General features: G+C 39.0%; 2 long non-coding RNA genes across 2 annotated transcripts in view; both read left to right on the top strand.

Moving 5' to 3' along the window:
- Positions 1-1,752: 1,752 nt before the first annotated feature.
- Positions 1,753-4,195, top strand: LOC143728901 (uncharacterized). The gene is made up of 2 exons (XR_013199916.1): positions 1,753-1,783; positions 3,959-4,195. It is a non-coding gene; the product is annotated as an uncharacterized LOC143728901 (long non-coding RNA).
- A 6,757-nt stretch (positions 4,196-10,952) lies between these two features.
- The window catches only part of LOC143728900 (uncharacterized), a 35,905-nt gene continuing 23,643 nt past the window's right edge, over positions 10,953-23,214 (top strand). The window contains exon 1 of the long non-coding RNA XR_013199915.1: positions 10,953-11,018. This is a non-coding gene — a long non-coding RNA (uncharacterized LOC143728900). The remainder of the gene's footprint in view (positions 11,019-23,214) is intronic.

Raw genomic sequence — 23,214 nt, 5'->3', positions numbered from 1 at the left:
TGGTGGTTGCTAGGGCGTTGCCAGGGTGTTCCAGGGTATTTTGGGTGGTTGCTATGGTGTTGCTAGGGTGATTTAAGGTATTTTGGGTGGTTGCTAGGGTGTTCTGGTGGTTGCTAGGGCGTTGCTAGGGTGTTCTAGGGTACTTTGGGTGGTTGCTATGGTGTTGCTAGGGTGATTTAAGGTATTTTGGGTGGTTGCTAGGGTGATTTAAGGTATTTTGGTTGGTTTCTAGGGTGTTCTGGTGGTTGCTAGGGCGTTGCTAGGGTGTTCTAGGGTATTTTGGGTGGTTGCTATGGTGTTGCTAGGGTGATTTAAGGTATTTTGGGTGGTTGCTAGGGTGTTCTGGGTGGTTGCTAGGCAGTTGCTAGGGTGTTCTGGTGGTTGCTAGGGTGTTCTAGGGTATTTTGGGTGGTTGCAATGGTGTTGCTAGGGTGATTTAAGGTATTTTGGGTGGTTGCTAGTGTGTTCTGGGTGGTTGCTAGGCAGTTGCTAGGGTGTTCTGGGGGTTGCTAGGCAGTTGCTAGGGTGTTCTAGGGTATTTTGGGTGGTTGCTATGGTGTTGCTAGGGTGTTTTAAGGTATTTTGGGTGGTTGCTAGGGTGTTATGGGTGGTTGCTATGGTGGACTATTTATGAATTTAAAAGTTCATAAGTGTATGAATTTATGAAATTCATAAGTGTATGAATTCATGAGTTTATAAGTTTATGAGTTTATGTGTACGAGTTTATGAGTTTACAGTTTATGAGTTTAAATGAGTAAGAGTTCAGAGTTTATTAATTTATGAGTTTGAGTTCATAAGTGTATGAATTCATGAGTTTATAAGTGTACGAGTTTGAGTTTATGATTTCATGAATTCATAAGTTTATGAATTCATGAGTTTATAAGTGTACGAGTTTATGAGTTTAGAGTTTATAAGTTTAAATGAGTCTAAGAGTTCAAGTTTAGAGTTTATTAATTTATTATGAGTTTAATAGTTTAAGTGTAGATAGAAAAGTGTCATAGATAGATTATTTTATTAGTTTAAATGAGTCTCAATGGCTCATAGTATATAGAATGGCAGTTTGATTCAGTCTAGGGCTTCAAGGAGTTTAGATTTGAATTTTTGACAGTTGGGGAGTTTGAAAATCTGAACATTCCGCCATGTTAAGTCAATGGGATTTTTCCCGAGTTTGATCGTCATTTTTAGGAAAACCGTAAGTCCGATCAGTTAGAAAAGATATAGCACACCGAGTCAGAACAGTTTGAGTGTCTGAGCCGAGTTTGGAGTATGTAGAGTTAAAGCTCTAGGAGGAGTTAGAGTTGTAAATTTTTAGTAAGAAGAATAATAATAACTAGAAAAAGTTCGTCGAGACAAACTTTAAGTTGGCTTGTGAAAGTTTGGACCAATAAGTTTGAAGAAGTTTAAATTAGTTTAAAGTTTAAATTAGTTTAAATTTTAAAGTAGTTTGAAGTTGAAATTAGTTTAAAGTTTAAAGTAGTTTAAAGTTTAAAGTTTTAATGGTTTAAAGTTTAAAGTAGTTTAAAGTTTGAAGTATAGTTTGAAGTAATTTAAAGTTGCTAGGGTGTTTCTAGTGGGTTGCTAAGGTGTTCTGGGTGGTTGCCTGGCGGTTGCTAAGGTATTTTAGGTGGTTGCTAGGGTGTTTTAGATGGTTGCTATGGTGTTGCTTGGGTGTTCTACGGTATTTTGGGTGGTTGCTATGGTGTTGCTAGGGTGTTTTAAGGTATTTTGGATGGTTGTCATGGTGTTCTGGGTGGTTGCTATGGTGTTGCTAAGGTGTTGTAAGGTATTTTGGGTGGTTACTATGGTGTTCTGGGTGGTTGCTAGGCAGTTGCTAGGGTGTTCTGGGGTTGCTAGGCAGTTGCTAGGGTGTTCTGGTGGTTGCTAGGGTGTTGCTAGGGTGTTCTAGGGTATTTTGGGTGGTTGCTATGGTGTTGCTGGGGTGATTTAAGGTATTTTGGGTGGTTGCTAGGGTGTTCTGGGTGGTTGCTAGGCAGTTGCTAGGGTGTTCTGGTGGTTGCTAGGGTGTTGCTAGGGTGTTCTAGGGTATTTTGGGTGGTTGCTATGGTGTTGCTAGGGTGATTTAAGGTATTTTGGGTGGTTGCTAGGGTGTTCTGGGTGGTTGCTATGCAGTTGCTAGGGTGTTCTGGTGGTTGCTAGGGTGTTGCTAGGGTGTTCTAGGGTATTTTGGGTGGTTGCTATGGTGTTGCTAGGGTGATTTAAGGTATTTTGGGTGGTTGCTAGGGTGTTCTGGGTGGTTGCTAGGGTGTTCTAGAGCATTTTGGGTGGTTGCTATGGTGTTGCTAGGGTGTTTTAAGGTATTTTGGGTGGTTGCTAAAAAGAAAGAAAGATTGAAAGAAATATTAGAAAGAAATAAAGATAGATAGAAAGATTAGTTAGATAGAAAGAGAGAAAGAAAGAAAGAGAGATAGAAAGATTAGTTAGAAAGAAAGAAAGATTAGTTAGAAAGAAAGATTAGTTAGAATGAAAGAAAGTTAGAAAGTAAGATTAGTTAGAAAGAAAGAAAAAAAGAAAGATTGAAAGAAAGATTAGAAAGAAAGAAAGAAAGAAAGAAAGAAAGAAAGAAAGATAGAAAGAAAGATTAGTTAGAAAGAAAGAAAGAAAGATTAGTTAGAAAGAAATAGATTAGTTAGAAAAGAAAGAAAGAAAAAAAGAAAGATTAGTTAGAAAGAAAGATTAGAAAGAGAGATAGAAAGAAAGATAGAAAGATTAGTTAGAAAGAAAGAAAGATTAGTTAGAAAGAAAGAAAGATAGAAAGTAAAATTAGTTAGAAAGAAAGAAAGAAAGAAAGATAGAAAGATTAGTTAGAAAGAAAGAAATATAGAAAGATTATTTAGAAAGAAAGAGAGAAAGAAAGAAAGAGAGATAGAAAGATTGTGTTCATAAGTGTATGAATTCATGAGTTCATAAGTGTATGAATAGCGAGTTTATGAGTTTAGAGTTTATAAGTTTAAATGAGTAAGAGTTCAGAGTTTATTAATTTATGAGTTTGAGTTCATAAGAGTTTGAATTCATGAGTTTATAAGTGTATGAGTTTATAAGTGTATGAGTTTATGAGTTTAGAGTTTATAAGTTTAAATTAGTCTAAGAGTTCAAGTTTAGAGTTTATTAATTTATTATGAGTTTAAGAGTTTAAGTGTAGATAGATAAGTGTCATAGATATATGAGTTTATTAGTTTAAATGAGTCTCAATGGCTCATATAGTATATAGAATGGCAGTTTGATTCAGTCTAGGGCTTCAAGGGATTTACATTTGAATTTTTGACAGTTGGGGAGTTTGAAAATCTGAACATTCCGCCATGTTAAGTCAATGGGAGTTTTTTCCGACTTTGATCGTCATTTTTAGGAAAACCGTAAGTCCGATCAGTTAGAAAAGATATAGCATACCGAGTCAGAACAGTCTGAGTGTCTGTGCCGAGTTTGGAGTATGTGGAGTTAAAGCTCTAGGAGGAGATAGAGTTGTAAATTTTTGACAGAATAATAATAATAATAATAATAATAATAAGTTTAAGTACAATATCAGTAAGTTGGCTCTCACAAGCCAACTTAACTAGAAAAAGTTCGTCGAGACAAACTTTAAGTTGGCTTGTGAAAGTTTGGACCAATAAGTTTGAAGAAGTTTAAATTAGTTTAAAGTTTAAATTAGTTTAAATTTTAAAGTAGTTTGAAGTTGAAATTAGTTTAAAGTTTAAAGTAGTTTAAAGTTTAAAGTTTTAATGGTTTAAAGTTTAAAGTAGTTTATATTTTGAAGTATAGTTTGAAGTAATTTAAAGTTGCTAGGGTGTTTCTAGTGGGTTGCTAAGGTGTTCTGGGTGGTTGCCAGGCGGTTGCTAAGGTATTTTAGGTGGTTGCTAGGGTGTTTTGGATGGTTGCTATGGTGTTGCTTGGGTGTTCTACGGTATTTTGGGTGGTTGCTATGGTGTTGCTAGGGTGTTTTAAGGTATTTTGGATGGTTGCCATGGTGTTCTGGGTGGTTGCTATGGTGTTGCTAAGGTGTTGTAAGGTATTTTGGGTGGTTGCTATGGTGTTCTGGGTGGTTGCTAGGCAGTTGCTAGGGTGTTCTGGGGTTGCTAGGCAGTTGCTAGGGTGTTCTGGTGGTTGCTAGGGTGTTCTAGGGTATTTTGGGTGGTTGCTATGGTGTTGCTAGGGTGATTTAAGGTATTTTGGGTGGTTGCTAGGGTGTTCTGGGTGGTTGCTAGGCAGTTGCTAGGGTGTTCTGGTGGTTGCTAGGGTGTTGCTAGGGTGTTCTAGGGTATTTTGGGTGGTTGCTATGGTGTTGCTAGGGTGATTTAAGGTATTTCGGGTGGTTGCTAGGGTGTTGTGGGTGGTTGCTATGCAGTTGCTAGGGTGTTCTGGTGGTTGCTAGGGTGTTGCTAGGGTGTTCTAGGGTATTTTGGGTGGTTGCTATGGTGTTGCTAGGGTGATTTAAGGTATTTTGGGTGGTTGCTAGGGTGTTCTTGGTGGTTGCTAGGCAGTTGCTAGGGTGTTCTGGTGGTTGCTAGGGTGTTGCTAGGGTGTTCTAGGGTATTTTGGGTGGTTGCTATGGTGTTGCTAGGTTGATTTAAGGTATTTTGGGTGGTTGCTAGGGTGTTCTGGGTGGTTGCTAGGGTGTTCTAGAGCATTTTGGGTGGTTGCTATGGTGTTGCTAGGGTGTTTTAAGGTATTTTGGGTGGTTGCTAAAAAGAAAGAAAGATTGAAAGAAAGATTAGAAAGAAATAAAGATAGATAGAAAGATTAGTTAGAAAGAAAGAGAGAAAGAAAGAAAGAGAGATAGAAAGATTAGTTAGAAAGAAAGAAAGATTAGTTAGAAAGAATGATTAGTTAGAATGAAAGAAAGTTAGAAAGTAAGATTAGTTAGAAAGAAAGAAAAAAAGAAAGATTGAAAGAAAGATTAGAAAGAAAGAAAGAAAGAAAGAAAGATAGAAAGATTAGTTAGAAAGAAATAGATTAGTTAGAAAAGAAAGAAAGAAAGAAAGATTAGTTAGAAAGAAAGATTAGAAAGAGAGATAGAAAGAAAGATAGAAAGATTAGTTAGAAAGAAAGAAAGATTAGTTAGAAAGAAAGAAAGATAGAAAGTAAAATTAGTTAGAAAGAAAGAAAGAAAGAAAGATAGAAAGATTATTTAGAAAGAAAGAGAGAAAGAAAGAAAGAGAGATAGAAAGATTGTGTTCATAAGTGTATGAATTCATGAGTTCATAAGTGTATGAGTTTATAAGTTTATGAATTCATGAGTTCATAAGTGTATGAATTCATGAGTTTATAAGTGTACGAGTTTATGAGTTTAGAGTTTATAATTTAAATGAGTAAGAGTTCAGAGTTTATTAATTTATGAGTTTGAGTTCATAAGAGTTTGAATTCATGAGTTTATAAGTGTATGAGTTTATAAGTGTATGAGTTTATGAGTTTAGAGTTTATAAGTTTAAATTAGTCTAAGAGTTCAAGTTTAGAGTTTATTAATTTATTATGAGTTTAAGAGTTTAAGTGTAGATAGATAAGTGTCATAGATATATGAGTTTATTAGTTTAAATGAGTCTCAATGGCTCATATAGTATATAGAATGGCAGTTTGATTCAGTCTAGGGCTTCAAGGTATTTAGATTTGAATTTTTGACAGTTGGGAAGTTTGAAAATCTGAACATTCCGCCATGTTAAGTCAATGGGAGTTTTTTCCGACTTTGATCGTCATTTTTAGGAAAACCGTAAGTCCGATCAGTTAGAAAAGATATAGCATACCGAGTCAGAACAGTCTGAGTGTCTGTGCCGAGTTTGGAGTATGTGGAGTTAAAGCTCTAGGAGGAGATAGAGTTGTAAATTTTTGACAGAATAATAATATTAATAATAAGTTTAAGTACAATATCAGTAAGTTGGCTCTCACAAGCCAACTTAATAATAAGTTTAAATAGGATTTCAGTAAGTTGGCTCTCACAAGCCAACTTAATAATAATAACTAGAAAAAGTTCGTCGAGACAAACTTTAAGTTGGCTTGTGAAAGTTTGGACCAGAAAGTTTAAAGAAGTTTAAAGTAGTTTAAAGTTTACATTCGTTTAAAATGTAAATTAGTGTGAAGTTTAAAGTAGTTTGAAGTTTAAATTAGTTTATAGTTTAAATTAGTTTAAAGTTTAAATGTTTAAATTAGTTTAAAGTTAAAAGTAGTTAGAAGTTTGAATTAGTTTAAAGTTTAAAGTAGATTGAAGTTTAAATTAGTTTATAGTTTAAATTAGTTTAAAGTTTAAATTTAGTTTGAATTTTAAAGTAGTTTGAAGTTTATATTAGTTGCTAGGGTGTTCTGGGTGGTTGCTAGGGTGTTCTGGGTGGTTGCTATGGTGTTGCTAGGGTGTTTTAAGGTATTTTGGGTGGTTGCTATGGTGTTGCTAGGGTATTTTAAGGTATTTTGGGTGGTTGCTAGGGTATTCTGGGTGGTTGCTATGGTGTTGCTAGGGTGTTCTAGGGTATTTTGGGTGGTTGCTATGGTTTTGCTAGGGTGATTTAAGGTATTTTGGGTGGTTGTTAGGGTGTTCTGGGTGGTTGCTAGGGTGTTGCTAGGGTGTTCTAGGGTATTCTGGGTGGTTGCTATGGTGTTGCTAGGGTGATTTAAGGTATTTTGGGTGGTTGCTAGGGTGTTCTGGGTGGTTGCTAGGCAGTTGCTAGGGTGTTCTGGGAGTTGCTAGGCAGTTGCTAGGGTGTTCTAGGGTATTTTGGGTGGTTGCTATGGTGTTGCTATGGTGTTTTAAGGTATTTTGGGTGGTTGTTAGGGTGTTCTGGGTGGTTGCTAGGCAGTTGCTATGGTGTTCTAGGGTATTTTGGGTGGTTGCTATGGTGTTGCTAGGGTGTTTTAAGGTATTTTGGGTGGTTCCTTTGGTGTTCTGGGTGGTTGCTATGGTGTTGCTAGGGTGTTCTACGCTATTTAGGATGGTTGCTAGGGTGTTCTAGGCTATTTTGGGTGGTTGCTATGGTGTTGCTAGGGTGTTTTAAGGTATTTTGGGTGGTTGCTAGGCAGTTGCTAGGGTGTTCTGGGTGGTTGCTATGGTGTTGCTAGGGTATTCTATGGTGTTTTGGATGGTTGTTATGGTGTTGCTAGGGTGTTGTATGGTATTTTGGGTGGTTGCTAGGCAGTTGCTAGGGTGTTCTGGGTGGTTGCTATGGTGAACTATTTGTGAATTTAAAAGTTCATAAGTGTATGAATTTATGAAAATTCATAAGTGTATGAATTCATGAGTTTATAAGTTTATGAGTTTATGAGTTTAGAGTTTATAAGTTTAAATGAGTAAGAGTTCAGAGTTTATTAATTTATGAGTTTTAGTTCATAAGTGTATGAATTCATGAGTTTATAAGTGGACGAGTTTATAAGTTTATGAATTCATGAGTTCATAAGTGTATGAATTCATGAGTTATAAGTGTACGAGTTTATGAGTTTAGAGTTTATAAGTTTAAATGAGTAAGAGTTCAGAGTTTATTAATTTATGAGTTTGAGTTCATAAGAGTTTGAATTCATGAGTTCATAAGTGTATGAGTTTATAAGTTTATGAATTCATGAGTTCATAAGTGTATGAATTCATGAGTTATAAGTGTACGAGTTTATGAGTTTAGAGTTTATAAGTTTAAATTAGTAAGAGTTGAGAGTTTATTAATTTATGAGTTTGAGTTGATAAGTGTATGAATTTACGAGTTCATAAGTGTATGAATTCATGAGTTCATAAGTAAATGAATTCATGAGTTTATAAGTGTACGAGTTTATGAGTTTATATGTTTATGAGTTTAAAAGTGTATAAATTTATGAGATTATAAGTTTAAATGAGTAAGAGTTCAGAGTTTATTAATTTATGAGTTTAGATTTTATAAGTTTAAATGAGTAAGTGTCCAGTTTATTAATTTATGAGTTTAATAGTTTATGAGAGTTTATAAGAGTATGAGTTTATGAATTTAGAGTTTATGAGTTTAGAGTTTATTAGTTTAAATGAGTCTAAAAGTTCAATTTTAGAGTTTATTAATTTATTAAGTACAATAGTTAGATGAGTTTATTAGTTTAAATGAGTCTCAATGGCTCATATAGTATATAGAATGGCAGTTTGATTGAGTCTAGGGCTTCAAGGTATTTAGATTTGAAATTTTGACAGTTTGGGAGTTTGAAAATCTGAACATTCCGCAATGTAAAGTCAATGGGAGTTTTTTCCGACTTTGATCGTCATTTTTAGGAAAACCGTAAGTCCGATCAGTTAGAAAAGATATAGCATACCGAGTCAGAACAGTTTGAGTGTCCGTGCCGAGTTTGGAGTATGTGGAGTTAAAGCTCTAGGAGGAGTTAGAGTTGTAAATTTGAGTAAGAATAATAATAATAATAATAATAATAAGTTTAAATAGGATTTCAGTAAGTTGGCTCTCACAAGCCAACTTAACTAGAAAAAGTTCGTCGAGACAAACTTTAAGTTGGCTTGTGAAAGTTTGGACCAATAAGTTTGAAGATGTTTAAATTAGTTTAAATTTTAAAGTAGTTTGAAGTTGAAATTAGTTTAAAGTTTAAAGTAGTTTAAAGTTTAAAGTTTAAAGTTTTAATGGTTTAAAGTTTAAAGTAAAGTTTGAAGTATAGTTTGAAGTAATTTAAAGTTGCTAGGGTGTTTCTAGTGGGTTGCTAAGGTGTTCTGGGTGGTTGCCTGGCGGTTGCTAAGGTATTTTAGGTGGTTGCTAGGGTGTTTTGGATGGTTGCTATGGTGTTGCTTGGGTGTTCTACGGTATTTTGGGTGGTTGCTATGGTGTTGCTAGGGTGTTTAAGGTATTTTGGATGGTTGCCATGGTGTTCTGGGTGGTTGCTATGGTGTTGCTAAGGTGTTGTAAGGTATTTTGGGTGGTTGCTATGGTGTTCTGGGTGGTTGCTAGGCAGTTGCTAGGGTGTTCTGGGGTTTCTAGGCAGTTGCTAGGGTGTTCTGGTGGTTGCTAGGGTGTTGCTAGGGTGTTCTAGGGTATTTTGGGTGGTTGCTATGGTGTTGCTAGGGTGATTTAAGGTATTTTGGGTGGTTGCTAGGGTGTTCTGGGTGGTTGCTAGGCAGTTGCTAGGGTGTTCTGGTGGTTGCTAGGGTGTTCTAGGGTATTTTGGGTGGTTGCTATGGTGTTGCTAGGGTGATTTAAGGTATTTTGGGTGGTTGCTAGGGTGTTCTGGGTGGTTGCTATGCAGTTGCTAGGGTGTTCTGGTGGTTGCTAGGGTGTTGCTAGGGTGTTCTAGGGTATTTTGGGTGGTTGCTATGGTGTTGCTAGGGTGATTTAAGGTATTTTGGGTGGTTGCTAGGGTGTTCTGGGTGGTTGCTAGGCAGTTGCTAGGGTGTTCTGGTGGTTGCTAGGGTGTTGCTAGGGTGTTCTAGGGTATTTTGGGTGGTTGCTATGGTGTTGCTAGGGTGATTTAAGGTATTTTGGGTGGTTGCTAGGGTGTTCTGGGTGGTTGCTAAGGTGTTCTAGAGCATTTTGGGTGGTTGCTATGGTGTTGCTAGGGTGTTTTAAGGTATTTTGGGTGGTTGCTAAAAAGAAAGAAAGATTGAAAGAAAGATTAGAAAGAAATAAAGATAGATAGAAAGATTAGTTAGAAAGAAAGAGAGAAAGAAAGAAAGAGAGATAGAAAGATTAGTTAGAAAGAAAGAAAGATTAGTTAGAAAGAAAGATTAGTTAGAATGAAAGAAAGTTAGAAAGTAAGATTAGTTAGAAAGAAAGAAAAAAAGAAAGATTGAAAGAAAGATTAGAAAGAAAGAAAGAAAAAAAGAAAGATAGAAAGATTAGTTAGAAAGAAAGAAAGATTAGTTAGAAAGAAATAGATTAGTTAGAAAAGAAAGAAAGAAAGAAAGATTAGTTAGAAAGAAAGATTAGAAAGAGAGATAGAAAGAAAGATAGAAAGATTAGTTAGAAAGAAAGAAAGATTAGTTAGAAAGAAAGAAAGATAGAAAGTAAAATTAGTTAGAAAGAAAGAAAGAAAGAAAGATAGAAAGATTAGTTAGAAAGAAAGAAATATAGAAAGATTATTTAGAAAGAAAGAGAGAAAGAAAGAAAGAGAGATAGAAAGATTGTGTTCATAAGTGTATGAATTCATGAGTTCATAAGTGTATGAGTTTATAAGTTTATGAATTCATGAGTTCATAAGTGTATGAATTCATGAGTTTATAAGTGTACGAGTTTATGAGTTTAGAGTTTATAAGTTTAAATGAGTAAGAGTTCAGAGTTTATTAATTTATGAGTTTGAGTTCATAAGAGTTTGAATTCATGAGTTTATAAGTGTATGAGTTTATAAGTGTATGAGTTTATGAGTTTAGAGTTTATAAGTTTAAATGAGTCTAAGAGTTCAAGTTTAGAGTTTATTAATTTATTATGAGTTTAAGAGTTTAAGTGTAGATAGAAAAGTTTCATGATAGATGAGTTTATTAGTTTAAATTAGTCTCAATGGCTCATATATTATATAGAATGGCAGTTTGATTCAGTCTAGGGCTTCAAGGAGTTTAGATTTGAATTTTTGACAGTTGGGGAGTTTGAAAATCTGAACATTCCGCAATGTTAAGTCAATGGGAGTTTTTTCCGACTTTGATCGTCATTTTTAGGAAAACCGTAAGTCCGATCAGTTAGAAAAGATATAGCATACCGAGTCAGAACAGTTTGAGTGTCCGTGCCGAGTTTGGAGTATGTGGAGTTAAAGCTCTAAGAGGAGATAGAGTTGTAAATTTTTGACAGAATAATAATAATAATAAGTTTAAGTACAATATCAGTAAGTTGGCTCTCACAAGCCAACTTAATAATAATAATAACTAGAAAAAGTTCGTCGAGACAAACTTTAAGTTGGCTTGTGAAAGTTTGGACCAATAAGTTTGAAGAAGTTTAAATTAGTTTAAAGTTTAAATTAGTTTAAATTTTAAAGTAGTTTGAAGTTGAAATTAGTTTAAAGTTTTAATGGTTTAAAGTTTAAAGTAGTTTAAAGTTTGAAGTATAGTTTGAAGTAATTTAAAGTTGCTAGGGTGTTTCTAGTGGGTTGCTAAGGTGTTCTGGGTGGTTGCCTGGCGGTTGCTAGGGTATTTTAGGTGGTTGCTAGGGTGTTTTGGATGGTTGCTATGGTGTTGCTTGGGTGTTCTACGGTATTTTGGGTGGTTGCTATGGTGTTGCTAGGGTGTTTTAAGGTATTTTGGATGGTTGCCATGGTGTTCTGGGTGGTTGCTATGGTGTTGCTAAGGTGTTGTAAAGTATTTTGGGTGGTTGCTATGGTGTTCTGGGTGGTTGTTAGGCAGTTGCTAGGGTGTTCTGGGGTTGCTAGGCAGTTGCTAGGGTGTTCTGGTGGTTGCTAGGGTGTTCTAGGGTATTTTGGGTGGTTGCTATGGTGTTGCTAGGGTTATTTAAGGTATTTTGGGTGGTTGCTAGGGTGTTCTGGGTGGTTGCTAGGCAGTTGCTAGGGTGTTCTGGTGGTTGCTAGGGTGTTGCTAGGGTGTTTATAAGCTAGTTAGCACGGACACTCAGTTTGAGTGTCCGTGCCGAGTTTGGAGTATGTGGAGTTAAAGCTGTAGGAGGAGTTAGAGTTGTAAATTTGAGTAAGAATAATAATAATAATAATAATAATAAGTTTAAATAGGATTTCAGTAAGTTGGCTCTCACAAGCCAACTTAATAATAATAATAAGTTTAAATAGGATTTCAGTAAGTTGGCTCTCACAAGCCAACTTAACTAGAATGTACATTTCCAGAAGAAAATGTGAAGTGGTGCTTGCAGTGGCAAAACTCGCCACACGGTTGCTAGAGTGTGGTACATGATTGCATACGAACCAACAGACATGTCTGTATGATGTTTTGGTGCTGAGATATGGCTTATTCATGTGTTCAGGTGGTTGCTAGGTGGTTGCTATGCGGTTGCTAGGGTGTTTTGGGTGGTTGCTAGGGTATTCTGGGTGGTTGCTAGGGTGTTCTGGGTGGTTGCTAGGGTGTTCTGGGTGGTTGCTAGGCGGTTGCTAGGGTGTTTTGAGTGGTTGCTATGGTGTTGCTAAGCGGTTGCTAGGGTGTTGCTAGGATGTTCTGAGTGGTTACTATGAGGTTGCTAGGTGGTTGCTATGGTGTTTCTAGGTGGTTGCTAGGGTGATCTGGGTGGTTGCTAGGGTGTTGCTAGGATGTTCTGGGTGGTTGCTAGGTGGTTGCTATAGTGTTTCTAGGTGGTTGCTAGGGTGATCTGGGTGGTTGCTAGGCGGTTGCTAGGGTGTTCTGGGTTGTTGCAAAGATGTTGCTAGGTGGTTGCTAGGATATTCTGGGTGGTTGCTAGGGTGTTGCTAGGGTATTCTGGGTGGTTGCTAGGGTGTTGCTAGGGTGTTCTGGGTGGTTGCGAGGCAGTTGCTAGGGTATTTTGGATGGTTGCTAGGGCGTTGCTAGGCAGTTGCTAGGGTATTTTGGGTGGTTGCTAGGGTGTTCTGGGCAGTTGCTAAGGTATTCTAGGTGGTTGCTATGATGTTACTAGGTGGTTGGTAGTTGTCACAGATGGTTACTATTGGAGTTCTTAGCATTTTCTTGGCATGATTTAGCACTTACCTAATTGCTATTAGCATGTAGCTATTCACAGCTAGCATGTGTAGCATGTTGGAAGTCCTGTTTGCTAGCATGAGTCAAAAGAACCAACCCCCATCTCTATACAATGTTCTGATGCAGAGATATATGTCTTGCAAAATGGTTGCTAGGGTACTCTGTTTGGTTGCTAGGGAGTGGCTTGGCAGCTGAAAGTCATGAAACTGAAAAGGCTGATTGTCAGTGTGAATGATATAAACCAACTCCCATGCCTCGGTGACATTTAGAATGGAAGATATCCTTCTTTGAATTTTGGTTGCTAAGGTGCTCAACAATGGTTGCTAGGGAGGGGCAAGGAAGTGTTGACATGATTCATGATTGGCTGTTTGCTGCCCAGAGTCAAACTTGTGTTAACCCCATCTCTATATGATGTTCTGATACAGAAATATAGGTCTTGCAAAATGGTTGCTAGGGTGCTCTGTTTGGTTGCTAGGGAGTGGCTTGGCAGCTGCCAGTCATGAAACTGAAAAGGCTGATTGTCAATGTGAATGATATAAACCAACTCCCATGCCTCTTTGACATTCAGAATGGAAGATATCCCTCTATGGATTTTGGTTGCTAAGGTGCTCGATAATGGTTGCTAGGGAGGGGCTACGTAGTGTTGAGGTGATTCATAATTGGTTGTTTACTGCCCCGAGTCAAACGAGTCCACCCTTGTGTTTCTATGACACTTCTATCCGGAGATATGCTTTTGATCTCTTTCAATAGAAGTCTATGGAACTTGTTGCTAAGGTGCTCAAAATGGTTGCTAGGGCGTGGCTTAATAGCTTCACAATGATCCTGAGAGACTGATTGGTCATCTGAGTAAAATGAGCCCGTCCCCTTGTCTCTATGACACTGTGATCCAGAGCTATGTTCAATACAAAATCCCTATGCAATGTGTAGAACGGCCCATTTCATGGGCCGTCCTACACCATAGTAAGTCAATGGGGCAACTTTGAGCAGCTCCTGACCCCCAGGGGTGCAACTTTTACCCCATTGTGAGGTATGTTCTTACAGAGCCTGTCAGCCTCTTCAAATGTGGCAAATCACACGTTTCTGTGAAATCTAATTTTTGAGCGATGACTCGTCAAAGTTTGTTGCAATGTTAAGTCTATGGGATTTTTTTGGGCGCTTTTTTGCCCCTGGGGCAATTACCGTACCCCCAATCTCTTAGAAAAGATTAGCACACCTCTCCTCAATAAGCCGCACGATTTGACGCCTTTCTCAGGGGTCTGTGATGTCAGCATGTATTTTTTATAACATAGTAAAAGATAGTTACTATAGAGTTATTATAGAGTTCTTAAAATCTTTATTAAAAAGTGCCTTTGGTATGGCTATGGCCTACGGTTGCTAGGGTGCTGTAATTGGTTGCTAGATTGAGGCTATGAAGATTTTAGACCATTACTTATTGGCTGCTTGATAATATAAATCCTCTGAGGGAGAGAGAGAGGGAGAGAAATGCAGGGGTGTCAGGCCCTTTGTGTCTGTGTGTGTGAAAAAGTCGGTTGGGATTTGAAATTCTGAACATTCCGCAATGTTAAGTCAATGGGATTTCTTTGGCCGCTTTTTCGTCCGCTGTGCGAACATCGTACACCCGATCGCTTATAAAAGTCATAGCACACCTCTCCTCAATGAGCCGCATGATTTGACGCCTCACTCGGGGGTCTGTGACAAAATTTGCGGGACGAGTTACGCGCCAAACTTTGTCCAGAATAATAATAATAAGAAGAATAAGTATGCACAATAACAATAGTGATGCCTTGCCTTTGGCAAGCACCACTAACTAGAATGTACATTTCCAGAAGAAAATGTGAAGTGGTGCTTGCAGTGGCAAAACTCGCCGCTCGGTTGCTAGGGTGCTGTACATGATTGCATTCAAGAAAACAACCATGTCTGTCCGATATTTCAATTGGGTGATTATAGTTTAATGTTTTGTGCTTTGTCCTGGACAGAATGGAAAATGTATATTACCACATGCATGTACAGACGAAAGTCGCATACTTTCACATTCAGATAGCTCTCATCACAGGCACTTCGTGGGATTTGTGTTCAAAGGTGTCACTCTTCACGTTGTATATCAGCACGCTGTAATTACCTATGGCTGTAAATAATTACCCACGGCTGTAATTAACTATGCTGTGTTAGTCATTTGGGGTGGTTAGGGAGCTCTTAGTGTTCTGCACAGCATCCTGTGATTAAGGCACGAGGCCGCAACCGAATAACAGCCGTGCTGATATACAGCAATAACACACTGCTATGAGTGTGATATTACTCACTTAACACTTAGTTAGTTGTGTGGGGGTGGTTGCTGTGGAGCTCTTAGTATAATTGTTGCTAGGGTGTTGCTAGGCGGTTGCTAGGGTGTTCTGGGTTGTTGCTAGTGTGTTGCTAGGTGGTTGCTAGGGTGTTTTGGGTGGTTGCTAGGCGGTGGCTAGGGTGTTCTGGGTGGTTGTTAGGGTGTTGCTAGGCGGTTGCTAGGGTGTTCTGGGTGGTTGCTAGGGTGTTGCTATGTGGTTGCTAGGGTGTTCTGTTGGTTGCTAGGGTGTTGCTAAGGTGTTCTGGATGGTTGCTAGGGTGTTCTGGGTGGTTGCTAGGGTGTTGCTAGGGTGTTCTGGGTGGTTGCTATGTGGTTGCTAGGGTGTTGCTAAGGTGTTCTGGATGGTTGCTAGGCGGTTGCTAGCGTGTTGCTAGGTGGTTGCTAGGGTGTTCTGGGTGGTTGCTAGGCGGTTGCTAGGGTGTTCTGGGTGGTTGCTAGGGTGTTCTGGGGTGGTTGCTAGGGTGTTGCTAGGTGGTTGCTAGGGTGTTTTGGGTGTTTGCTAGGGTGTTGCTAGGCGGTTGCTAGAGTGTTCTGGGTGGTTGCTAGGGTGTTGCTAGGCGGTTGATACGGTGTTCTGGGTGGTTGCTAGGGTGTTGCTAGGCGGTTGCTAGGGTGTTCTGAGTGGTTGCTAGGGTGTTGCTAGGTGGTTGCTAGGGTATTCTGGGTGGTTGCTAGGGTGTTGCTAGGCGGTTGCTAGGGTGTTCTGGGTGGTTGTTAGGGTGTTGCTAGGCAGTTGCTAGGGTGTTCTGAGTGGTTGCTAGGGTGTTGCTAGGTGGTTGCTAGGGTATTCTGGGTGGTTGCTAGGGTGTTGCTAGGCGGTTGCTAGGGTATTCTGGGTGGTTGCTATGGTGTTGCTAGGGTGTTTTGGGTGGTTGCTAGGGTGTTTTAGGTGGTTGCTATGGTATTCTGGATGGTTGCTATGGTGTTACTAGGTGGTTGGTAGTGTTCACATTTGGTTACTATAGAGTTTTTATAATGTTCATGGCATGATTTAGCACTTAGCTAATCAATATTAGCATGTAGCTATTCACAGCTAGCATGTTTAGCATGTTGAAAGTCCTGTGTGCTAGTATGAGTCAAAAGACCCAACCCCCATCTCTATACGATGTTCTGATGCAGAGATGTAGGTCTTGCAAAATGGTTGCTAGGGTACTCTGTTTGGTTGCTAGGGAGTGGCTTGGCAGCTGCCAATGATGAAACTCCAAAGGCTGCTTGTCAGTATGAATGATATAAACCAGCCCCCATCTCTATACGATGTTCTGATATAGAGATGTAGGTCTTGCAAAATGGTTGCTAGGGTACTGTTTGGTTGCTAGGGAGTGGCTTGGCAGCTGCCAATCATGAAACTCCAAAGGCTGCTTGTCAGTATGAATGATATAAACCAACTCCCATGCCTCTGTGACATTCAGAAATGGACGATATTCCTCTTTGGATTTTGGTTGCTAAGGTGCTCGACAATGTTTGCTAGGGCGTGGCTAGTAAGTGTTGAGGTGATTCATGATTGGCTGTTTGCTGCCCCGAGTCAAACGAGACCACCCTCATGTTTCTATGACAATTCAGTCCAGAGATATCCCTTCGATCTCTTTCAATGGAAGTCTATGGGAGTTGTTGCTAAGGTGCTCTAAATGGTTGCTAGGGCGTGGCTTGATAGCTTCACAATGATCCTGAGAGACTGATTGGTTGTCTGAGTAAAATGAGCCCGCCCCCTTGTCTCTATGACACTGTGATCCAGAGTTATGTTCAATATAAAAGCGGTTTCTATAGTAAGAACCATAGTAACACCATAGTAAGTCAATGGGGAAACTTTGGGCAGCTCCTGCCCCCCAGGGGTGCAACTTTTACCCCATTGTGTGGTATGTTCTTACAGAGCCTGTCAGCCTCTTCAAATGTGGTAAATTACACGTTTCTGCGACATCCTCGTTCCGACCTACGACTCGTCAAAGTTTGACGCAATGTTAAGTCTATGTGATTTTTCGGCTGGTTTTTCGCCCCTGGGGCGAACATCGTACCCCCGATCCCTTATAAAAGTCATAGCACACCATTCCCGAACAGGCCGCACGTTTTGACGCCTCATTCGTGGGTCTGTAACAAAAACTGCGGGAGGAGTAGCGCGTCAAAAAGTGGCCAGAAGAATAATAATAAAAAAAGAATAATAAGTATGGACAATAACAATAGTGTTGCCTTGCTTTCAGCAAGCACCATTAATAATAAGTTTAAATAGGATTTCAGTAAGTTGGCTCTCACAAGCCAACTTAATAATAACTAGAAAAAGTTCGTCGAGACAAACTTTAAGTTGGCTTGTGAAAGTTTGGACCAGAAAGTTTAAAGAAGTTTAAAGTAGTTTGAAGTTTACATTAGTTTAAAATGTAAATTAGTGTGAAGTTTTAAGTAGTTTGAAGTTTAAATTAGTTTATAGTTTAAATTAGTTTAAAGTTTAAATGTTTAAATTAGTTTAAAGATTAAAGTAGATTGAAATTTAAATTAGTTTAAAGTTTAAATTTAGTTTGAATTTTAAAGTAGTTTATATTAGTTGTTAGGGTGTTCTGGGTGGTTGCTAGGGTTTTCTGGGTAGTTGCTATGGTGTTGCTAGGGTGTTGTAAGGTATTTTGGGTGGTTGCTATGGTGTTGCTAGGGTGTTTCAAGGTATTTTGGGTGGTTGCTAGGGTGTTCTGGGTGGTTGCTATGGTATTGCTAGGGTGTTCTAGGGTATTTTGGGTGGTTGCTATGGTGTTGCTAGGTTGATTTAAGGTATTTTGGGTGGTTGCCATGGTGTTCTGGGTGGTTGCTAGGCAGTTGCTAGGGTGTGCTGGGTGGTTGCTATGGTGTTGCTAGGGTTTTATATGCTTTTTTGGGTGGTTGCTAGGGTGTTCTAGTGTATTTTGGGGTGTTACTAGGGTGTTCTAGGGTATTTTGGGTGGTTGCTAGGGTGTTCCTAGGGTGATTTAAGGTATTTTGGGTGGTTGCTATGGTGTTGCTAGGGTGATTTAAGGTATTTTGGGTGGTTGCTAGGCAGTTGCTAGGGTGTTCTAGGGTATTTTAGGTGGTTGCTGTGGTATTGCTAGGGTGTTTTAAGGTATTTTGGGTGTTACTAGGGTGTTATGGGTGGTTGCTAGGCAGTTGCTAGGGTGTTCTGGGTGGTTGCTATGGTGTTGCTATGGTGTTCTAGGCTTTTTTGGGTGGTTGCTATGGTGTTGCTAGGATGTTTTAAGGTATTTTGGGTGGTTGCTAGGGTGTTCTGGGTGGTTGCTATGGTGTTGCTAGGGTGTTCTAGAGTATTTTGGGTGGTTGCTATAGTTTTGCTAGGGTGATTTAAGGTATTTTGGGTGGTTGCTAAGGTGTTCTTGGTGGTTGCTATGGTGTTGCTAGGGTGTTCTAGGGTATTTTGGGTGGTTGCTATGGTGTTGCTAGGGTGATTTAAGGTATTTCGGGTGGTTGCTAGGGTGTTCTGGGTGGTTGCTAGGCAGTTGCTAGGGTGTTCTGGTGGTTGCTAGGGTGTTCTAGGGTATTTTGGGTGGTTGCTATGGTGTTGCTAGGGTGATTTAAGGTATTTAGGGTGGTTGCTAGGGTGTTCTGGGTGGTTAATATGGTGTTGCTATGGTGTTCTAGGGTATTTTGGGTGGTTGCTATGGTGTTGCTAGGGTGATTTAAGGTATTTTGGGTGGTTGATAGGGTGTTCTGGGTGGTTGCTAGGCAGTTGCTAGGGTGTTCTGGTGGTTGCTAGGGTGTTCTAGGGTATTTTGGGGGGTTGCTATGGTGTTGCTAGGGTATTTTAGAAATGTTAGAAAGAAAGAAAGATTAGTTAGAAAGAAATAAAAAGAAAGAAAGATTAGGTAGAAAGAAAGATTATTTAGAAAGAAAGAACATTTAGAAAGGGAATAGATAGGTTAGAAAGAAAGAAAGGTTTGAAAGAATTGTTAGATATAAATGTTAGAAAGAAAGAAAGAAAGAAAGAAAGAAAGAAAGAAAGATTAGTAAGAAAGAAAGAAAGAAAAAAGAAAGATAAGGTAGCAAAAAGATTAATTAGAAAGAAAGAAAGAAAGAAAGAAAGAAAGAAAGAAAGAAAGAAAGAAAGAAAGAAAGAAAGAAAGAAAGAAAGAAAGGACAGATTAGTAGGAGAGATCAGTTAGAAAGTTAGAAAGAAAGAAAGAAAGAAAGAAAGAAAGAAAAATATTAGTTAGAAAGAAAGATTAAGTAGAAAGAAAGACAGAAAGGAAAGAAAGAAAGAAAAAAGTAAGCAAGAAAGAAAGAAAGATTAGTTAGAAAGAAAGAAAGATTAGTTAGAAAGAAAGATTAGAAAGAAGAAAGAAAGATTAGTTAGAAAGAAAGATTAGTAAGAAAGAAAGAAAGAAAGAAAGTTAGAAAGGAAGATTAGTTAGAAAGAAAGAAAGATTAGTTAGAAAGATAGAATTGTGTTACATTTACATTTACATTTATTCATTTAGCAGACGCTTTTATCCAAAGCGACTTACAAATGAGAAACAATAGAAGCAGTTAAACTAACAGTAGGACAACAATACGCAAGTCCTATAACCCCTCTCGGTTTAACATTAGTGCATTTTTTTATTTTTTTTTTAGAATAGAAGAGAAGAGAAAGTGAAGAGAAAGTGTTAGTACTACTGAATCAAGTGCTGTCGAAAAAGATACGTCTTCAGCAGTTTCTTGAAAGTGGCTACTGACTCAGAAGCTCTGGTTGAGTTAGGCAGATCATTCCACCAACAGGGAACAGTAATGGTAAAGGTCCGAGAAAGAGAATTTGTGCCTCTTTGAGATGGTACCACAAGACGACATTTGCTAGCAGAGCGCAAGTTTCTGGATGGCACGTAAGTCTGAAGTAATGAGTTTAGGTAAGAGGGAGCCGTGCCAGTGGTTGTTCTGTAGGCAAACGTCAGTGCCTTGAATTTAATGCGAGCGGCAACTGGCAACCAGTGCAATTTAGTGAGGAGAGGAGTGACGTGTGCTCTCTTTGGCTCATTAAAGACTACTCTGGCTGCAGCATTCTGGATCAATTGAAGAGGTTTGACAGAGCAAGCTGGAAGACCAGCCAGGAGAGCATTACAATAGTCCAGTCTGGATAAAACAAGTGCTTGGACAAGGAGTTGTGTAGCATGCTCTGTAAGGAAGGGCCTGATCCTCCTAATGTTGTGCAAGGCAAATCTGCAGGACCGGGCAGTTCTAGCAATGTGGTCTGTGAATTTCAACTGATCATCAATTACAACCCCAAGGTTCCTCGCTGACCTTGATGGCTTTATGGATGACGAGCCTAGCTGAATGGAGAAGTTGTGATGAAGTGTTGGGTTGGCCGGGACCACAAGTAGCTCTGTCTTCGGAAGGTTTAGTTGAAGGTGGTGGTCCTTCATCCAGCCAGAAATGTCTGTTAGGCAGGCTGAGATACGAGCAGCTACCGTTGGATCGTCAGGCTGGAATGAGAGGTAGAGTTGTGTGTCATCAGCATAGCAATGATAGGAAAAGCCATGTTTCTGAATCACAGATCCTAGTGATGTCATGTAGATGGAGAAGAGGAGTGGTCCAAGCACTGAGCCCTGAGGCACCCCAGTAGCTAGATGTTGGGTCTTAGATGCCACACCTCTCCATGACACCCTAAAGGACCTACCTGAGAGGTAAGACTCGAACCATTGGAGTGCAGTTCCCGAGATGCCCTTCATCTTTAGGATTGACAGGAGGATCTGGTGGTTAACTGTGTCAAAAGCAGCAGACAGATCCAGCAGGATGAGGACTGAGGATTTGGAAGCTGCTCTTGCCAGTCTCAGAGCTTCAATTACTGAGAGCAGGGCAGTCTCAGTTGAGTGTCCGCTCTTGAAACCAGACTGATTGTTGTCCAAGAGGTTGTTCTGTGTAAGAAAGGAGGAGATCTGGTTGAAAACAACTCGTTCAAGTGTTTTCGCGACAAATGGAAGAAGAGATACCGGTCTGTAACTTGTTAGATGTGCTGGATTTAGATTGGGTTTCTTAAGCAGTGGGGTTACTCGAGCCTGCTTAAAAGCTGTGGGAAAAGTACCAGTGTGAAGAGAGGTGTTTATGATGTGCGTGAGTGTGGGTACAACTGAGGAAGAAATGGCTTGAAGTAGATTAGTGGGGATTGGATCAAGCGGACAGGTAGTAGGGCGATTGGAAAGGAGGAGTTTAGAGACTTCCGCCTCTGAAAGTAGAGAGAAGGAGGGTAGAATGTGTACGTTTGTTGGTAAAATGTGTGTGTCAGTTTGTGGATTGGTAAATTGGCCGCTGATGGTGGTTGTTTTTTCTATGAAGAATGTGGCAAAATCGTCAGCTGTTAGGCTTGATGAAGGAGGAGGAGGAGGAGGGTTAAGAAGAGAGGAGAAGGTTTTGAAAAGCATGCGAGAGTCAGAAGAATTGAAAATTTTGTTTTGATAGTAAGCCATTTTAGCAGTAGAGATATTAGCAGAGAAGGAAGAGAGGAGGGATTGATAAAGACCCAGGTCTGTCGGATCTTTCGATTTGCGACACTTCCTCTCTGCACCCCTGAGTTTAGTACGATGTTCGCGGAGAATATCAGATAACCAGGGGGCAGAGGGTGTGGCGCGGGCTGGCCTGGAGGAAAGGGGACAGAAGTAGTCCAAACAGGATGTTAAAGTGGAGAAAAGAGTATCGTTAGAAAGAAAGAAAGAAAAGAAAGAAAGAAAGAGAAAGAAAGTAAGAAAGAAAGAAAGAAAGAAAGAAAGAAAGAAAGATTAGTTATAAAGAAATAGATTAGTTAGAAAAGAAAGATAGATTAGTTAGACAGAAAGATAGAAAGAAAGATAGATTAGTTAGAAAGAAAGAAATATTAGTTAGAAAGAAAGAACGAAAGATAGATTAGTTAGAAAGAAAGAAAAAGGAAGATAGATAGATAGATAGATACATAAAATAGTCAGATGATAGATAGATAGATAGATAGATAGATAGATAGATAGATAAAATAGTCAGATGATAGATAGATAGATAGATAGATAGATAGATAGATAGATAGATGAGTTTATTAGTTTAAATGAGTCTCAATGGCTCATATAGTATATAGAATGGCAGTTTGATTCAGTCTAGGGCTTCAAGGAGTTTAGATTTGAATTTTTGACAGTTGGGGAATTTGAAAATCTGAACATTCCGCCATGTTAAGTCAATGGGATTTTTTCCGAGTTTGATCGTCATTTTTAGGAAAACCGTAAGTCCGATCAGTTAGAAAAGATATAGCACACCGAGTCAGAACAGTTTGAGTGTCTGAGCCGAGTTTGGAGTATGTGGAGTTAAAGCTCTAGGAGGAGTTAGAGTTGTAAATTTTTAGTAAGAAGAATAATAATAACTAGAAAAAGTTCGTCGAGACAAACTTTAAGTTGGCTTGTCAAAGTTTGGACCAGAAAGTTTAAAGAAGTTTAAAGTAGTTTAAAGTTTACATTCGTTTAAAATGTAAATTAGTGTGAAGTTTAAAGTAGTTTGAAGTTTAAATTAGTTTATAGTTTAAATTAGATTAAAGTTTAAATGTTTAAATTAGTGTAAAGTTAAAAGTAGTTAGAAGTTTAAATTAGTTTAAAGTTTAAAGTAGATTGAAGTTTAAATTAGTTTATAGTTTAAATTAGTTTAAAGTTTAAATTTAGTTTGAATTTTAAAGTAGTTTGAAGTTTATATTAGTTGCTAGGGTGTTCTGGGTGGTTGCTAGGGTGTTCTGGGTGGTTGCTATGGTGTTGCTAGGGTGTTTTAAGGTATTTTGGGTGGTTGCTATGGTGTTGCTAGGGTATTTTAAGGTATTTTGGGTGGTTGCTAGGGTGTTCTGGGTGGTTGCTATGGTGTTGCTAGGGTGTTCTAGGGTATTTTGGGTGGTTGCTATGGTGTTGCTAGGGTGATTTAAGGTATTTTGGGTGGTTGTTAGGGTGTTCTGGGTAGTTGCTAGGCAGTTGCTAGGGTGTTCTGGTGGTTGCTAGGGTGTTGCTAGGGTGTTCTAGGGTATTTTCGGTGGTTGCTATGGTGTTGCTAGGGTGATTTAAGGTATTTTGGGTGGTTGCTAGGGTGTTCTGGGTGGTTGCTAGGCAGTTGCTAGGGTGTTCTGGGAGTTGCTAGGCAGTTGCTAGGGTGTTCTAGGGTATTTTGGGTGGTTGCTATGGTGTTGCTAGGGTGTTTTAAGGTATTTTGGGTGGTTGTTAGGGTGTTCTGGGTGGTTGCTAGGCAGTTGCTAGAGTGTTCTAGGGTATTTTGGGTGGTTGCTATGGTGTTGCTAGGGTGTTTTAAGGTATTTTGGGTGGTTGCTTGGGTGTTCTGGGTGGTTGCTATGGTGTTGCTAGGGTGTTCTACGCTATTTAGGATGGTTGCTAGGGTGTTCTAGGCTATTTTGGGTGGT

Source organism: Siphateles boraxobius, unplaced genomic scaffold (genome assembly GCF_051911475.1).
Source record: "Siphateles boraxobius isolate OS27281-9 unplaced genomic scaffold, OSU_SipBor_1 8, whole genome shotgun sequence".
In the NCBI taxonomy this organism is placed as follows: Eukaryota; Metazoa; Chordata; class Actinopteri; order Cypriniformes; family Leuciscidae; genus Siphateles; species Siphateles boraxobius.
This window is presented reverse-complemented; position numbering and strand designations above follow the sequence as displayed.